Here is a 19,534-nt window from a genome sequence, read left to right on the forward strand (position 1 = left end):
AACTCCAAATAAACTGGACCAGAAAAGAAATTCCTCCTGACACATAATAATCAGAACAACAAATGCACTAAATAAAAATAGAATACGAAAAGCAGTAAGGGCAAAAGGTCAAGTAACATATAAAGGCAAGCCTATCAGAATTACACCAGATTTTTCACCAGAGACTATGAAAGCCAGAAGGGCCTGGACAGATGTTATACAGACACTAAGAGAACACAAATTCCAGCCCAGGCTACTAAACCCAGCCAAACTCTCAATTACCATAGATGGAGAAACCAAAGTATTCCAAGACAAAACCAAATTCACACATTATCTTTCCACCAATCCAGCCCTTCAAAGGATAATAACAGAAAAAAAAAAAAAAACAATACAAGGATGGAAACCACATCCTAGAAAAAGCAAGAAGGTAATCCCTCAACAAACCTAAAAGAAGTCAGCCTCAAGAACAGAATGCCAACTTTTAACAACAAAAATAATAGGAAGCAACAATTACTTTTCCTTAATATCTCTTAATATCAATGGACTCAACTCCCCAATAAAAAGACATAAACTAATAGACTGGCTACACAAACAGGACCCAACATTTTGCTGCTTACAGGAAACTCATCTCAGAGAAAAAGATAGAAACTACCTCAGAATGAAAGGCTGGAAAACAACTTTCCAAGTAAATGGTAGGAAGAAACAATCTGGAGTAGCCATTCTAATATCTGATAAGATTGACTTCCAACCCAAAGTCATCAAAAAAGACAAGGAAGGGCACTTCATACTCATCAAAGGTAAAATCCTCCAAGAGGAACTATCAATTCTGAATATCTACGCTCCAAATACAAGGGCAGCCACATTCATTAAAGATACTTTAGTAAAGCTCAAAGCACACATTGCACCTCACACAATAATAGTGGGAGACTTCAACACACCACTTTCACCAATGGACAGATCATGGAAACAGAAACTAAACAGGGACACAGTGAAACTAACAGAAGTTATGAAACAAATGGATCTGACAGATATCTACAGAATGTTTTATCCTAAAACAAAAGGATATACCTTCTTCTCAGTACCTCATGGCACCTTCTCCAAAATTGACCACATAATTGGTCACAAAACAAGCCTCAACATATACAAAAATATTGAAATTGTCCCATGCATCCTATCAGATCACCATGGACTAAGGCTGATCTTCAATAACAAAATAAATAATAGAAAGCCAACATTCATGTGGAAACTGAACAACAATCTTCTCAATGATATCTTGGTCAAGGAAAGAATAAAGAAAGAAATTAAGGACTTTTTGGAGTTTAATGAAAATGAAGCCACAACATACCCAAACTTATGGGACACAATGAAAGCATTTCTAAGAGGAAAACTCATAGCTCTGAGTGCCTCCAAAAAGAAACTAGAGAGAGCACACATTAGCAGCTAGGCATATATCCAGAAGATGTCCCAACTGGTAAGAAGGACACATGCTCCACTATGTTCCTAGCAGCCTTATTTATAATAGCCAGAAGCTGGAAAGAACCCAGATGCCCCTCAACAGAGGAATGGATACAGAAAATGTGGTACATTTACACAATGGAGTACTACTCAGCTATTAAAAGGAATGAATTTATGAAATTCCTAGACAAATGGATGGACCTGGAGGGCATCATCCTGAGTAAGGTAACACAATCACAAAGGAACTCACACAATATGTACTCACTGATAAGTGGATATTAGCCCAAAAACTTAGGATACCCAAGATAAAAGATACAATTTGCTAAACGCATGAAACTCAAGAAGAACGAAGACCAAAGTGTGGACACTGTGCCCCCTTCTTAGATTTGGGAACAAAACACCCATGGAAGGAGTTACAGAGACAAAGTTTGGAGCTGTGTCGAAAGGATGGACCATCTAAAGACTGCCATATCCAGGGATCCATCCCATAATCAGCTTCCAAACGCTGACACCATTGCATACACTAGCAAGATTTTGCTGAAAGGACCGAGATATAGCTGTCTCTTGTGAGACTATGCTGGGGCCTAGCAAACACAGAAGTGGATGCTCACAGTCAGATATTGGATGAATCACAGGGCCCCCAATGTAGGAGCTGGAGAAAGTACCCAAGGAGCTAAAGGGATCTGCAACCCTATAGGTGGAACAACATTATGAACTAACCAGTACCCCGGAGCTCTTGACTCTAGCTGCATATGCATCAAAAGATGGCCTAGTTGGCCATCACTGGAAAGAGAGGCCCATTGGACTTGCAAACTTTATATGCCCCAGTACAGGGGAACGCCAGGGCCAAAAAGTGGGAGTGGGTGGGTAGGGGAGTGGGAGGAGGGTATGGGGGACTTTTTGGATCGCATTGGAAATGTAAATGAGGAAAATACCTAATAAAAATATTTAAAAAAATTAACTCAAGCAAATCAGTAGCCTTCCTCTGCTCGAAGGATAAACAGGCTGAGAAAGAAATTAGGGAAACAACACCCTTCACAATAGTCACAAATAATGTAAAATACCTTGATGTGACACTAACCAAGTAAGTGAAAGATCTGTATGATAAGAACTTCAAGTTCTTGAAGAAAGAATAGAAGATCTCAGAAGATGGAAAGATCTCCCATGCTTATAGATTGGCAGGATTAATATAGTAAAAATGGCCACCTTGCCAAAAGCAATCTACAGATTCAATGCACTCCCCATCAAAATTCCAACTCAATTCCTCATAGAGTTATAAAGAGCAATTTGCAAATTCATCTGGAATAACAAAAAACCCAGGATAGCGAAAACCATTCTCAACAATAAAAGACCTGGGGGAAATCACCATCCCTGACCTCAAGCTGTATTACAGAGCAATAGTGATAAAAACTGTATGGTATTGGTGTTGAGACAGGCAGGTAGATAAGTGGAATAGAATGAAGACCCAGAAATGAACCCACACACCTATGGTCACTTTATCTTTGACAAAGGAGCTAAAACCATCCCATGGAAAAAAGACAACATTTTCAAAAATGGTGCTGGTTCAGCTGGAGGTATACAAGTAGAAGAATTCAAATTGATTCATTTTTATCTCCTTGTACAAAGCTCAGGTCTAAGTGGATCAAGGACCTCCACATAAAGCCAGAGACACTGAAACTAATAGAAGAGAAAGTAGGGAAGAGTCTTGAACACATGGGCACAGGGGAAATTTTCCTGAACAGAACACCAATGGCTTATGTTGATCTTAGGATCAACAATAGACAAATGGGACCTCATAAGATTGCAAAGCTTCTGTAAGGCAAAGGACACTGTCAGTAAGACAAAACATCAACCAACAGATTGGGAAAAGATCTTTACCAACCCTACATCCGATAGAGGGCTAATATTCAACATATGGAAAGAACTCAAGAAATTAGATTCAAGAGAATCAAATAACCCTATTTAAAATGGGGTACAGAACTAAACAAAGAATTCTCAACTGAGGAATATCGAAGTGGCCCAACAGTACTTAAAGAAATGTTCAACATCCTTAGTCATTCACAAAATGCAAATCAAAACAACCCTGAGATTCCACCTCACACCAGTCAGAATGGCTTAGATCAAAACCTCAGGTGACAGCAGATGCTGGTGAGGATGTGGAAGAGGAGGAACACTCCTCCACTGTTGGTGGGATTGCAAACTGGTAAAATCACTCTGGAAATAAATCTGTCGGATCCTCAGAAAATTGAACGTAGTACTACCTGAGCACTCAGCTATACCACTCCTGGGCACATACCCAGAAGATGCTCCAAATTGTAATGAGGACACATGCTCCAATATGTTCATAACAGCCTTATTTATAATAGCCAGAAGCTGGAAAGAACCCAGATGTCCCTCAACAGAGGAATGGGCACAGAAAATGTGGTACATTTATACAATGGAGTACTACTCAGCTATGAAAAATAATGGCTTCATGAAATTCTTAGGAAAGTGGCTGAAACAAGAAAATATCATCCTGAGTGAAGTCACCCAATCATAAAAACAAAACAAAACAAAACAAAAAAAAAACAACAAAAAACCCAAAAAAAACCCCAACATTACCAACATTAGTGGTATGCACTCATTAATAAGTGGATATTATCTCAAAAGCTCAGAGTACCCAAGATACAATTCACAGACCACATGAAGCTCAAGAAGAAGGAAGACCACAGTGTGGATGCTTTGGTCCTTCTTAGAAGGGTGAACAAAATACTCACAAGAGGAAATACAGAGACAAAGTGTGGAGCAGAGACTGAAGGAAAGGCCATCCAGAGACTTCCCCACCCGGGGATCCATTCCATATACAGTCACCAAACCCAGACACTATTGCAGATGCCATGAAGTGCTTGCTGATGGGAGCCTGGTATAGCTGTCTCCTGAGGGGCTCTTTCAGAGCCTGACAAATACAGAAGCAGATGCTTGTAGCCAACCATTGGACTGAGCACGGGGTCCCCAGTGGAGGAGTTAGAGAAAGGACTGGAGCTGGAGGGGATTGCAACCTCATAGGAAGAACAACAATATCAAGTAACCAGATCCCCCAGAGCTCCCAGGGACTAAAACATCAACTAAAGTGTACACATGGAGCAACCCATGGCTCTAGCCGCATATGTAACAGAGGATGGCTTTGTTGGTCATCACTGGGAGGAGAGGCCTTGGTCCTATAAAGGCTTGATGCCCCAGTGTAGGAGAATGCAAGGGTGAGGAGGCAGGAGTGGGTGGGTGGAGGAGTACCCTCATAGAAGCAGGGGAAGCGGGATGGTATAGGAGGTTTCTGGAGGGGAAATTGGGAAAGGGGATAACATTTGAAATGTAAATAAAAAAATCCCAGAAAAGAAAAGAAAAGAAAAGAAAAGGAAAGGAAAGGAAAGGAAAGGAAAGGAAAGGAAAGGAAAGGAAAGGAAAGGAAAGGAAAGGAAAGAAAAAAGTTCTAAGATTGAATATCTCCTTTCTGGTAAGGGTAAGTGGTGACATTATCCTTGGTTGAGGATCAATGTAATGGGTTTGTACTTTGGGAGGGGGTTATTGTCATCATCATCATCATCATCATCATCATCATCTATTTGGCAGTATTGGGGACCAAACTTACAACCTTGAACATAAGATAGAGTATCCTATCATTCCACATCCTGGGAGATTTTCCTTTGGCTACAGAAAGCCTCTATGGATGCATTTCAGCTTCTTGTGGTTGTCCCAAGACCGTTTTGACCTCCAAGCTTCTTGTGTGATACGTGTCTGATGCATTTGTAGGCTGGCAAAGGATGTACTAAGAATGAAAAAGCAAAAGGTGACAAGGGAGGCAGAGGGGAAAGAGGGCAGGAAGAGAGGGATGGAGAGGAACAGAGGAGGAAGATGCATGCACACATTGGTTCTTCTTCCTCCCCCCACTTTGTAGACTTCTGTAGGATCAAACGTGAGGAAGTGGGGAGAAGAACACAGATTGAACTGGCAATGCTGGTCTGTGAGGGGAACTGGGGGCCTAGGGCCTAGGACTTTGGAGCTTCAAGTAATCAAGTAATACTTAAAACAGGCATTAGCAAGATAGTGCAGGCAGCATTAGGATGGTGTTTGGAGAAAGCAGGATGTCTGCCAAGGTGCTTGGCAGAACCGCCATGTAGGCGCAGTCCTTTTACCACACCGTGCCTGGGCCCTGCTCCCTGCCCTGCAGTCACACAGTTGCCTCATGCTGCCCTCTGGCTGCTCAAAGCCTACTTCACCCAGGCGGAGCCATCTGCTGCAGCATTTCCTGTCTTGCTTCCAGCTCCCCCTTTCTGGATGCTGATTTCAGCTATTTGGAGAGTTAAGACCAAACAGGCAAATGTGTTACACTAAGGGGAGATGAGTCTGCAGGTTTAACCTGGTCAGGGGATCCTGGCTCTTTGAAGGGAAGTTTGCTGTTCCTTGGTTAGGGGAGATTTGGAACAAAGAATATTTTTTTCTGCCTTCTCTGGTTTCTCTGAAGCGAGCATGGGAGTGGTGTATTTTCTCTCTGTCCCCCTCTGCCCTCTCTCACAGTTGAGTTTCTTAAGTTAGAGATCTCACTTAGAAAGGGGCTCCACACAAGATGAACTGTGAAAGAAACCAACTTTCTTAGCTTGGCATGTAATGTGTTTGCTAACAATCTGTCTTTCTAACCTCTTCCCTATTCATTCTTCCAAGAATTAGTAGAAGAGATGGATACAGATGCTGGTCCCAGCTCCTCCCTTAAAAACCTCAGACAGTGCAGCCAGAGGCCACATAAAAAGCCAGACGAAAGCAACATGTCAAACCAGGGCAGGCTCAGGTGGCCTGAGAGTGCCTTGTATGTAGAACTAACCTGGGGATTAGCTCCTGGCTGACACTGGAAGGAGATCTCCTGTCTTTGTTCTTTCCAGCCCCATCTGTGAACACCCGACATGCTTTGTCATCTGTCTTTGACTTTGGACATGATCATCTTCTCCTTAGAATGGTTTATCTGTCTGAAAAACTCCTAATTCCATTCACAATCCAGTTTAGCTCTTTATCACCAAGGCAAATGCCTCCGACCTCCCTTGCTTTCTCTGCCTCTCTGCTTTGCTGTGGCTCCCAGAGCTACAGCTAAATTAAACTGTACTCTTCTTTCTTGTGAGTGAATTCCTTATAAGTCACCTCTATAGAAATAAATCCCACCAATTTGTAATGTTCTGTTGATGTGCCAATCCTCCCATTAACTGTTCTTCAAAGGCAATGAAGTAACCCCCCCCCCCCCAACCCCCAGCTTCTGGCAAAGAGCCTGACACAGGGAAATGTTCAGCATCAGTGAATAGACCCATTCAAACTAGGATGGCAGGATGTTCCCTGTGTTCTCTCCTGTAGTTGATGGTAAGATTTACTGTCCACACAGAAGGACACACAGAGCAAATATGTACAGTGTCACTACAGCCCAGATCAAGAAATAACTATCCATCAGAATTGAGGATGTCACTAAGGCAAAGACTCAAAATCTCATATTTGACCTGAAACTGCTGGTGCCTTCTATACAGAACTCATCTTGAACCATGGGCCAGATAGCAGAGACCAAATATTTGGCTAAAAGCCAAGCAAGTTTCAGTTAAACATCCCTTGACAGATGCGGCCTAAAATCTAGCTGCAGGAAGCTATTTGCTCCAGGGAACAACTGTCTTCCAAAATCCCTGGCACCTCCTGTCCCTTCTTCCTTCCTTCCACACGGCCTTCGGGACAAACAATTAATGTACGTGCTTTGCAGGAACGTTCTGCTGATTGTTAACCTGTGTGCAGACAAGCCTGTTTGTTGGCCGTTGTTAATACAGATCGGTTAAAATAATCAAAATGGGTGTCCTTGGCTCTGCTTTCGGTGGGGATCAACCATCTGCCTTCCTGTGTTTGGTCAGAACACTGTGCGTTTGGAAAGGGCTGTGGTTACAGGATGTACAGCAATGACCTCTGGAGTGGCCCAGCTCAGAGCAGGGGGATTCTATGGGGCCATTCTTGTCTGCTGCTTGGCTCTCACAGTCTTCTCTTCCTTTCTCTGTAGTTCACAAGGAAAGACCCCCTCCCTTTTTGTATTCATTTCTTTATAGACATGCAAACAAGTAACCTCTGTGTATATATTAAAATGATGGCGTTGTCAGTGATATTGTTCTTGAACCTGGCTGTAATTTTCTAAAAAAAAAAAAAAAAAAAAAGCATACTCAGCTAAGTTTCATGATGTTATCGACTCTTGAATTCCCTTTCAGGGTATGTTTCTCCCCTTAACTCTTCACCTCATGCATGCATGTGCCACCCCTTTTAACTGAACCCCAGTTTGCAGTTCCTTTATAACTACTCAGCTACTTTCCATTCTTGGCACGTGGACTTCGCTCGCTATATGTGTCTATTCACCAAAATTTTCTTGTTTGATTACCTAATGCAGTTAGCAACATGGCTTTTCTCTGAGCCTTGCGTCAGGGTGTTTAATCATGTGCTGGAGGTTTTCTGATGTGTTACTTCGAGCCTGACACAGCTTGTGTTGCTGAAGCGACAAGGTGAGCAGGTAGATGTGTTTTTGCTCCCATGACGTTGGCATACTAAAGGAAACTGCCCTACAGCTTAGCTGTCTGATAGGACATCCACTAGTGATGTACAGCTACTTGAGTTAAAATCCCGATTAATTAAAATAAGATGAAAATAGAAGTTTTAGTTCTTCATTCACACTGGCTACATTTCAAGTACTCAGAAGCCACAGGGGGCCAGCAGCTATGGTACCAGATAGCACAGTTCCATCACAAATGATTCTACTGCTGAGGAGTGTTCTAGAAGAACTCTCTAGTCCCACTGTCATCCCAATAATCTTCAAAAACCCTTGTAGCTATACAGAGAAATGATTTCGAAAGAAAGAGCCACAGGTCATAATTCCGCACTTGCAATTTCTATTAGAAGTATGGATTAGACACAGTATTTAGGAACCTATACACTTATTTTTATTGGGAACACCCAGTTTTTAATTACAAGATGGCTAAATTAATGTGGTGCAATAAGACCTTGAGATGTAGTTGGCTCATGGTTTCTGAGGCTCTGTGTTAACTAACCATGGAAGAAAAATACTGGAAAACACCCCTCCCCCCCAACATTGCACCAAACATGTTTTTCCCTAAACCAGAATAACCACTTTCTTAGCACTTACACAGTATTGGGTATTCACAATTTTGAGATGACTTAAAATATACAGGAGAATGTTCATAAGATATGTGTGACACTGCAGCATTTTATATAAAGGTGTGTCACACACACATTTAATCCCAGCAAAGTCAGGCAGATCTCTGTGTGTGAGGCTGCTCTGGTCTAAAAAGCTAATTCCAGGACAGCCAAGGCTACACACACACACACACACACACACACACACACACACACACCCTGTCTCAACTATATGACCTGAACATCTGTGGAGTTTGGTAGCCACAGAATGAGGTGGAATCCTGAATTCAATCTGCTGTGAATACAAGGGATGACAAGCCCATCACTTTCCCATCCTGTTTTTTGAGCAGATGTTGGCTTTGTTCTCACCATTTTGTGGAGAGGAAAACTATCATTGAGAACCCAGAGCCAGCCCGTGTACCTTTCTGGTGTTCTCTTACAAATTCCCAGGGATCTGAGAATGCTTGGAGAAGGAGACACAGAAAGAAAGATCTAGGAAGTATATTCAAGTGTCCTGGCTGAAGCAGAGCTACAGAAGAGAGAGAGAGAGAGAGAGAGAGAGAGAGAGAGAGAGAGAGAGAGAGAGAGAGAGAGAGAGAGAGAGAGAGAGAGAGAGAGAAATGGAAGCCTGCACATACACATGAGTGTGGGCCAGAGTGAATGCCAGTCCACCCATACCTTATGGGACCAGGCTGTGTGATCCTGGGAGTTCTGTTACAAGGAGCAGGGCTTCTGGGAGACTGAGTTTCTAGGGACTGTGGAGAGGAGGGTGATTATACCATCACAGGACTGGAAGAGCCCCACTGATGCTCAGTAGGAAACACTGTGTCCTGCCCCACCCATCTTAAGCCATACCCCACAGTTTCAGTGATGGCCTCCCAGTTTTAAGAGGATATATTCAAAAGAGAGATAAGTGGAATTATACGGTAAACATAGACGTCCTGGTAATATCTGATTTTTCTTTTCTGGACATCAGATCCACCCAATAAATAGTGTGGTTTTATTGTACATACACGAACCTAGGTAACAACTGCCGGGCTCTCTGCTGGCCCATTTCATTAGAATAAAATATTCCTGGGCAGTAAGCATATCTAATGCTTTTGGAAAAAAACTTGAGTAAGGAAACTGATTCCATTCTGGAATTCAACTGACCATGGTAAGAAAGAAACCAATATATTTGCACGGCTGATTTGCTTACTTGGGACTTACTGTGTGGCTGATCTAGCCTGCCTTCTGTTCTTGTAAATAAAGTTTTATTGATATATGGTCATATCTACCTGTTTACTTATTGTCTAGGACCACTTTGGGGACACAGTGGCAACACTGTAAACTATGAGACTACATTGCCTTGAAACAATCAGATGTTGATCTAGTCATTTCTGAAAAAAAAAAAAAATGTGCTCACATCTACCTACCTGACCTGGTGTACACATTCCTTAAGACAGGACCACATCTGAATAGTTTTTGATTTCCTCTTGGGCCTTGTGGGCACCAAACAAGAATTTAAGAATGTGGAATGAAAGATCCCAAGGTGGGATAGAGTGGCCCTTTGCGCTTCAAGCATGGCATCTTGAAGAGACTCCTGGGAGTGTCAAGCCTTGCTTTACAGCTACCGAGCTCAGCTATTAAAGAAGGCACAATCGTGTTTCTACCACCAATGATGCTATGGTTTTTCTTTTCTTTTTGGGTCAGGGTCTACTCTTTTCTCAGCCTCCCCAGCTGCTGGGATTTCAAGTCTATGACACCATGCACAGCTCTAAATTGCTGGAACTTGTCTGTGATTTGACTTTTCAACATCATGTAATGGAAGCTCGGTATCCTGTGTGCTGTTGCAATAGAGACCTTTAAAAGCTGGGGTCCATGTGAAGGTAATTGGGTTATGGAGACATCCCAAAAAGATACTCATTGTAGTCACGCAGAGTGGGTCTGCTCTCTCAAGAGTGGAGTTTTATAAAACAGGGTGCCCTTGCTCTTTGGTAATCTGTCTCTTCTTTCTTGTGCTGCCATGTGATTTCTTCCTCACATGTTCCCACCATTATGACAACATTTATCATGAAGCCCTCACCAGAGCCCAGAAGATGCCACTATCAAGCTGCTACCTCATGGAGCTGCAGAACTGAGCAGAGATGCCCTCTCTCTTTCTTCCCCTTATCTTTTCTTTTCTCTCTCTTTTAGAGGGATATTACCAAACTTTTGAGTCTCCTGCTTGAACCTTCAAGTGCTGGGATCCAGGCATGGATCACCAAGCCTAGATAAATCTTTTATTGTAAAAAAGCCTGGTCTTGGGCATTTTGTTATACCAATCCGAAGTTAAGAAGTAGGTAATGGGAGAGATGATTGTCACATTGTAAACGTGGGTGGCTGGATCTGCCATCTGCTGTATGTATAATACAGGATGCTCATGGTTTCCTTCCATGCTGGAAAGGAGTCTTCAGTGTGAATGATGTCAGGTTTTAGCTGAGGAGACTTAGAGTCTGAGGGCCTAACTCAGGCTGGTTTTCTTCCAGAAGCATCCCTGAGGAAAGCATTCAAATAAATGCAATTTACTTACTAAAGAGAATATGCACAGTGGTATCAGAACAAAAGAGAATAAAGTTTTTTTTTTTTTTTTAAGGTGCAACTTCAGGTGCAGTCTGAGCTCACACCTGACTCTATAGGCTGAACCTCTCCTGCAGGAGGGTATTCTGCAGCTTAAACGCAGGAGAGTGGAATGTGATGGTTTGTATATCCTTGAACCAGGGAGTGGCACCATCTGGAGGTGTGGCCTTGTTGGAATAGGTGTGACCTGGTTGGAATGGGTGTGCCACTGTGGGTGTGGGTATAAGATCCTTACCCTAGTTGCCTAGAAGTCAGTCTTCCACTAGCAGCCTTTGGATGAAGACATAGAACTCTCAGCTCCTCCTGTGCCATGCCTGCCTGGATACTGCCATGCTCCCACCTTGATGATAATGGACTGAACCTCTGAACCTGTAAGCCAGCCCCAATTAAATGTTGCTTTTTATAAGACTTGCCTTGGTCATTGGTGTCTGTTCACAGCAGTAAAACCCTAACTAAGACAGTGGGGCATCAACAAAAGTCAAAATAACTAAGCTTTTATATTCCCTGAATCCAACTGCTAGAAGCCAGGTGCAAGATTCCCTGGAACACCCTAACTCTGAGGTCACCTTACATTCTCTGGGTACTGAAGAGACTTCATGGATCCCAGGGAAGTTATTTGAATGTGGTAGGTGAGCCTAGCATTAAAGACCACAGAGCAGAGGGCTGGGTGCAAAAGCTGGACAAGGGGATGAGAGGGAACCTGGGCAGTGAACTAAAGGTATCTACATTTCCAGCTGGAGGTTTATTGATGTGGTATGAAGTTCTATATAATGGTGTGTGTGTGTGTGTGTGTGTGTGTGCGCGCGCATGCACATTCACTGAGACAGGTTCTCACTTTATAGTCTAGGCTGGCCCCAGACTCAAGGTCCTCCCTCCTGCCTCTGCCTCCTGAATGCTGTGATTACAGGCTTGTACTACCATGCCTGGCTTATCCCTGCCATTTCTGTGATGTGGACACTCTTATTTTACCGAAAAACATCTTCTTCCTTTTCCTCACCTTATTGTCTTCCCTTCAGAAATAAGTGTTTTATCTAGGAATATAAAAATATGACTTTTTGTTATTGTCGGGGAATTCTGCTCTATTCACAATAGTTAGAAAATGGAAACAAACTACTGAGGGATGGATAATGGTGATGGGGCACATGTATACACTTATCCTCAGCTGTGCAGAGGAATGACATCATGAAATTTGCAGGTAAATAGAAGGGACGGGAAATACTGAGCGAAGGACACTAGACCCCGAAAGACAAACGCGGCATGTTCTCTCTGGTGGTTTCTAGCTCTGAATCTTTAGATATGAACATAAAACCTCAGTGACTGCACAAGCCAGGAGAGTTAAAGGGACCATGGAGGGTCCTGGGAGAGGAGTTCTAGAGATGGGGATTGTAGGACACAGGTGGTGTGAAGCGGGAGTGAGAAAAACAGGAGTGGGGTTTAACTGGGAGGAGGAGGGAAGATAGGATAGACAGAGGGGGCAGAGGAAGTGAAAAAAATCCTACATCTCTTAGAATATGATTATTTTTCTATCACATATTTAGGGGAGGCATACATCTGACATGTTCTCTGTAGAAGGTCCCTCCCTTTGTCCTAAGTCTAATACTTCATATTTCAAAAAATTCTTGCCCAAACGTTCTCAAATTTGGGGTCCCAAACCATGGTATGAATCTCCAGATCACAGTATGCCTAGAGATTTACTTGAGAAGTTCAGACTCTCTTGGAATATTCTCTTTCATCTCTCCAGCATGAAGAGTTCAAATTCTGCTCTATCCTTGAACCACAGCTTTTCTTCATTCTCAGCTAGGGTCTTGCTTAGCCCACTTATGTTTTCTTTAGGGATGGCAGCTAGAACTGAACTTGATGTCTGGGTCACAAAGTCACATCTTGCGTTTTTAGATACAGACAGTGCTTGTATCCTATGTTCCATATGCTTATAGATGGTGGCATCCTTAACATCATTAGGGGCTGCCCTATCCTCCAGGCAGTTGTCTCTAGTATTAAAGCTGTGATGCTGGTCTTTCCTAGCCTGCAGCCTATTGCAGCTAGGCAGAGTAAGGAGAATTGGTGTTCTTTTATAATGGCTAATTTCATTTCAAAGCATCCCTAGTAACCTTCCCTCACTTGATTCTGTTCTGTTGACACACACACAACCTCTTTCTGCAGGCAGCTACTGCCAGTTTGGTTTTTATCACTGTTACTGAACTCAGAGTCTTCTCTTATCCTATCGGGCTCCTATTTTTAAGATAATTTCTTGTACTTGTTAAAAAGGACATGATAAAATATAACTTGTAAGGAAATGTACTGATTTGTCTCTATTAAAAGGGACAGATACTTCTTATATTGCTTTTCCCTACTGATAAATTAGGTGACAAAATTGTCCTCATAGCCAGATGGGAACTCAATGTTTCTTCTTCACTTACAAGTTTTAGGGACTTAGTACAGAGAATTATGAGAAAGTTATGAGTATTTAATATGTCTTAAGCCCACAGAAGCTCTTTTTCTGTAGGGTCACCTAGAATTCACTTGAAGGAGTTCCGATAGAGTGGATAGATAATATATGGGCTTTGAAGTCATGCCAACCAAGATGGATCGAAAGTGTTCTGTTGAAGGAACTAGAGTAACCAGCCTGTGAAGACAGGTCACCAAAAATGGCTGGAGAACTCTCCATCTCAGGGGAGGTTGGAACCATAGCTCAGAAATGAACAAGTTTGGCAAAAAGTAAGCAATGACTTTGCAAAGGACTTTTCTAAACGTCAGCCTGGTTGACCCTTTCCTCTTGGCTCTCCTGGCACTGTTACGATTCTTGTGTTCTTCATATCCTGCTTCTGCCTCTCCTCTCTCTACTTGTGCTCATCCACCATGACTTTGACACGAAGAGACAATTTTGATCCTAAAATCTGCATCTCCATTTCAGCTCTTTTTTTTTTTAATTTTTTTTTAAAATTTTTTTTCTTTTTTAATGAGATCAATTAATCTCTATTCCTGTATGTGTGTGTTTGCCTGCTTGTCTGTTTGGGCACCACTTGCATACAGGTACCCGTGGAAGCAAAATGAGGGCATCAGATCCCTGGGAACTGGAGTGATAGGGGTTTGTGGACTGTCTGATATGGATGTTGTGGACTGAATTTGAGTTCTCCACAAGAATAGCCAATGCTAATCATGGAGTTCTCCTTTTAAAATTTATTCTGTTTTACAGTCCAGGTCATCCTATTAAGCTGCACGTCTGGACTCTATAGAATCTACAAACTCTATCCAACCCTAGTGAGATACCAGCCCTGGGTATATTCCTCTTCCTCCCAAGTATTTCAGTAAGTGGCTTTTATACTTTAGACTAAGTTAGGAATCTCAGGGTGAGCTCCAATCCCCTCATTTTGAATCTCCACCCACTTCTTTTATCCCCCTGTACCATCTGGTTTTGGACCAGGTCTTTCTGCTTTTTACCTATCTCTGATTTCATGCTGCCCTTCTTCTTCATTACCAGCTCCATGAGGAGTGCTCTGTCATCTCTCCTGTCCCCTTCTTCATGTCTCCTTCCTCCTTCTCCAGGGTCTCCCTCTCCTTCTCCCTTCCCCTCTCCTTCCACACCCATCTGTCCTGCTTCCTGTCTCCTACCTCTCACTTTACAGTGAGCCATCCTCGATCATTTTCTGTGCCTAGAGCTTGCCACTCTAGGTCTCAGTTTGGAAAGCTATTCTTTCTTCACACCCCCTGCTCCCATCTGCCTAGCACACATCTGCTTGTGTTTCAGGGCGCTCTGCTCAGCCTGCTTCTTCTCTGCTGGGGCCTCATCTATTACACCATGCCCCAACTTCACGCCTCTGAGCTTTGCATCAGTACATGGGTTGTCAATGGCAGTTTGCCCCTGCTGAACTGTAAGCTCCTCGAGGGCAACGTCTCTTCCATGTTTGCCTAAAGACTCTGGTTTCCAGCTCATAGGCAGAAAAAAAAATACTCATTGAATGAAGAGTGGACTCTAAATAGAGTCCCACCTCTGACCAAATACAGTGGATATCATGACAGCAGAATTCATGTGATTTCACAGCAGAGACCGAAGGCAGATCTCTCTGTTTTCTGTAAATCTCATGAGCCCAGGTTTCGTATTAGTAAGCAATTCACGTGGCTCTTCTTTATAGTGTGGGCTGACTGTTTCAGGGACATCCCAGTGTTGGCTAGCTTCCTTAGCAGTTTGTGAAAATAAAACCTAATGAAACGATCTCCCTTCCTTCCCCCACCCCCCGATGCTGGCACTGGCCCCAGCATTCTTTTCTCAGAGTACTTCTCCTGGTTGGGCAACATGCCGCATGCTATAGCTGTTAGGTATCAGTGTGCTTTGAGGCCATCAGAGGTCAGTCTGGAGTTCCAAACAGAAGCCCAGCCCTGAGTCCTGAGAACTGGAGTGAGATGACCGAGACACACCCTGCTCACCACCCTTCTGGCTCTTGGTGTCCCTTGCTTCCCCATGGCAAGTGTATTTCAGACACTTGAGCTGTCCTACTTCCTTACCCAAATCAGGGAATAATTAATTGGAGACAGAAAAGCAATTCAGGACAGTACTTGAGCTTTCTGCACACACATGCTTGTTTGAGTCAAAGCCACGGAGACATCCTGGATACCAAAGAGTAAGGGATTATAGTAATAGCAGAATGTTGCAGTCAACCAGTCAATTAAGAACAAAACAAAACAAATCCCCGTCTCCTCCTTCATATTACCTATTAATTTCAGATGAAGAAGCCCCAGGCAGTAAGGAAAAAAAATTGACCCATGTACTAAGAAGATTGGATAGTTAATTCAGAGTAGAAATGGCTAGGTAATGTTACGTTGTCATGGTGAAAATGTAAGTCCTGGACAGTCAGCTTCCGAAGTACTATCTAAACTTGTAAAAATACCGGGAGAGGCAGAAAGGAGGACTAAATTTAGACCTGTATTTAATGCATTCAAGAGCATGATTCACTTCTCTTCTGCCTCGGTGCAGCCTGGGAAATGTGAATATATAGCAGGATGCCCTGTGAGTAAGAAGAAGTTCCACCCAGCAAGAGGCTAGAGCATGCCAGAGACACCTTGTCTCTTCTGCTAATAGAGGTGAACTTCTAAGCAACCTAGCCACCAAACCAGATTTCTGAGCTGACACAAAGCCATCCGTTTTCAATTTTGTTCCAGTCTTGGTGCCGACCTTGCTGAGAATTTATGGATTCTGTTGTCCTTTTGCTTTTTCAGTGGGTTTTCCACTCGGGCACCTCTGGAGTTCTGGCTAGCCCTCAGAGACACGCAGTGAGACTTCCCAGAAGAATGTTGTAATTGGTAGTGGTGTATTTAATATAACGTAATGAAATAATTATCTTTTGTGGCGCTGGGTATTGAACCCAGAGCTTCCTGTGTGTAAAGCAAAAACTCTACCATTGAGCTACAGCCACAGGCCAATATTGGTATAAACACCCCAGACTTCAAGTCACTGTGGTAGGTAGCCCTTAGCTGGAGCTTAGCACGGTAGTATGGAGCGTGAGTACTCAATGCCAATGAGAGGTTATCTGAAAAAAAAAATCAAGCCAAGTATCATATGTAGCATGGCTATTGAAAATCAATTATAGGTTATATGAAAACAAAACAAAACAAAAACCAAGCAAAGCAAACCCCAAATACTAACCAACCAACTAACCAGCCAACAATAGCAAATTCAGTTCCCAGGAATCAGGTCAGGATGAAGCTTAGCCTCCAGGGTAAAAATGGTTCCGGTCCCTTCGTTGTTTTCATCTTCTTCTACTTCCAACCACACCCTTGCAGCCCTCTGCTTCCAAAGCTGAAGCAAAACTCTAACCTCTCAGATAATTTAGACTAAGGCTGGTCTATATGTTATGTTAGTCCAAAATGGCATAGAAGAAAAACGTACTTGTTATTTTGTGATTTTTTTTTTAAAGAATATGACTCCATCTTTTTCTTTTTAGTTTTTAAGCACATTTGGAAAGTAACCTTATAAGTCTCGTCTCATCCTACCGTCTTTGGCTTTATAGGTAACTTCTGTCTAAATAACAGGAAGATAGATGAAATACAGACCAAAAGAAAAAAGCTACAGTTAGGTACCACTGCCTCCCAGAAGTGAGGGCACTATAGTTGCCCTCCATTCTGAGGTCTGCCGTTGGTGGGAGTAACCCATTCTGCGGGTCCCGTTGCATATTCACATTGATCAGTCCCGGTTAAGAAAGTGATAATTTCCCCCCAACATGAAATGGGTCCAGCCACTTAGAAGTCACAACAACCAGAGTTAGATTAATGGAGCACGTGCATCAAGTTAGGAATGAGTCATCTGAGGTGTGTGTGTGAATGAGCAGAGCTGGAAGGAGCCACACAGGGTACATCCATAGCATGGGCTTGGTAGACCCTGGGCAGGGAGGGCCTCAGGTCCGGATGGATATGAGATCCAGTCAGCCTGAAGACATGCGCCACACACCAACCTGGACACGGCACGGAGAAAAGGCCACACACTGTAGGGCAGCGTCAGTGATTTGTACCTTTCTCAAACAGTTTAGTACTGGTTCTTTCTGGGCAAGTCTGAAAATCGAGGTGGGAACAGGCATCCAATCCTCATGGGGGCACTGAGTCATTAATAGGACAGTCATGTCCAGTGACCTTGGCTGAATGTTATTTGAGATTTGGGCACAACCATCTAAATCCATTTGAGAAAGGATGAATACTCTTTAGCACTCTACACAGAAAACTGGCTGATTTAGCTTAGAACAGTCTGCCATTGCAGCCAACTTCAGAGCATCACAGAGGAAGAGGGCAGGGACTCAAGAAAGGTCATCTCCATCTAAGGCAAGGTCAAGTATATTTTGGGATTTGGGGTCAAGATTTATCCTCACACACATAAAGTACCACAGATCTAATTCGCAGAGTGGGGAAATTTGTCTACATTCATACTTCAGTCACACAAAACACCTCTAGTCTGTCTTGGGGAGGAGGGCGTGGGATGGGGAGATCTCAAGTTCTAAACTATAATCAGCCCTTCTTGTAAAACAGCGAATACTAAATCCTCGTGTTCAGCAGATGGTGGTGTTTGTTGCACTAGGCTGGGCTCATAGTACAACATCAATAAATGGCCACTTGTAGAGGGACAGACAGAATCCCATTTGTAAAATACATCCATACCACCCCTTTCTTTCTCTCTTCCTCTCTCCCTCCCCCTTTCTCCCTCACTATGCTGTCCAAATGCCCATGGGGTCTCTGCCTCATTCTATGGGAGAAAGGGACAACTCAAAAAAGCAAAATAATGTAATAAAGTGGAAAAGCAATTTCCAGGGGTGGGATGGAATAGCATGTTTAGTCTCTGAGGAAAAATCATCATAGCGAGCTTTCTAACTGTTATTTTGCCTGTAGGGACCTTTAGAAAGGATGCTCTCTACAGGAAATTCCCATCCCTGGGAAACTGCCTTATGAAGGCAGCACGTTGTCACCAAAGATATCATAACCAGAGTATGGAGCTTAAGTTCTCCCTCCATGAATTGGCTAAGTCTCATGGAACAAATATTTGTTCCAATTAGGTGTTCCAAAAGTCAAGCTTGCCCCAAATAACATGTTTTCAGAGAGAAAGTGTATTTGTTCAAAATTCATCATCTAGGGGATAATGACATGTTGCTGTGTTCTGTTGCCAGGATACACAATGCTCTTCATAGGCCTGAGGACTCCAAAGCTCAGGTGTCCTTTGTCCTTGTGTTCCTAGGCCCCATCCTGTCTGGGATGAGGAGGGAGAGTGGGGTGCTGACTAGACTCTGCTCCCATTCTGAATAAGCTATGTGGTTGTGTGACCCTAATCTGTGTTCCCAGTCCAGGGCTCAGATGGCTGGCCTGTCAGCAAAAAACTGTCTGAAAAATGTTAATTTCACAGTGTTGGAGGGTTGTTATTTCCAGAGCGGAACTCCTCAGGGAGAAGGAGAAAGAGTTGCTCCTGGGACTCAGCTGCACAGTGAAGTGTGCTCTTCTCAGATGCTTTCTTCCCAAGTCATTTCCTGATTGCCTGGTGTGCCCTGACATTTGGTCCGAATAAAATCCTGGAACCGACTCCTCGACTACAACTCTCCTCCAACTCCACACAAAAGGAGTTGTTTGTTGCAGAGACTCTGCATTTAGTAGGCTGAAGGTACTGGGGGCTGCTGACTCTTGGTCCGCACTAAGATACTTTATGATACAGATACCCCCTCCAGTCCCTGGAACTTGCAACAAATAACTCAGTCTATGACCTATGGGTATTTTCCATATTTCTTGGTAATGAATTCTGGCTTCATCTGTGTCTCAATAGCACATAACTTAAGACAATGAGAAGGGCTGT

At 43.1% G+C, this 19,534-nt stretch overlaps 1 protein-coding gene across 26 annotated transcripts in view; it reads right to left on the minus strand.

The window, feature by feature from the left end:
* Positions 1 to 19,534, minus strand: part of Trpm3 (transient receptor potential cation channel subfamily M member 3) — an 886,635-nt gene that overhangs the window by 56,768 nt on the left and 810,333 nt on the right. The gene's annotated exons all lie outside the window — the stretch shown is intronic.

Source organism: Mus caroli, unplaced genomic scaffold (assembly GCF_978045245.1).
Source record: "Mus caroli unplaced genomic scaffold, Mus_caroli_1 scaffold_20, whole genome shotgun sequence".
NCBI classification, from domain to species: Eukaryota; Metazoa; Chordata; class Mammalia; order Rodentia; family Muridae; genus Mus; species Mus caroli.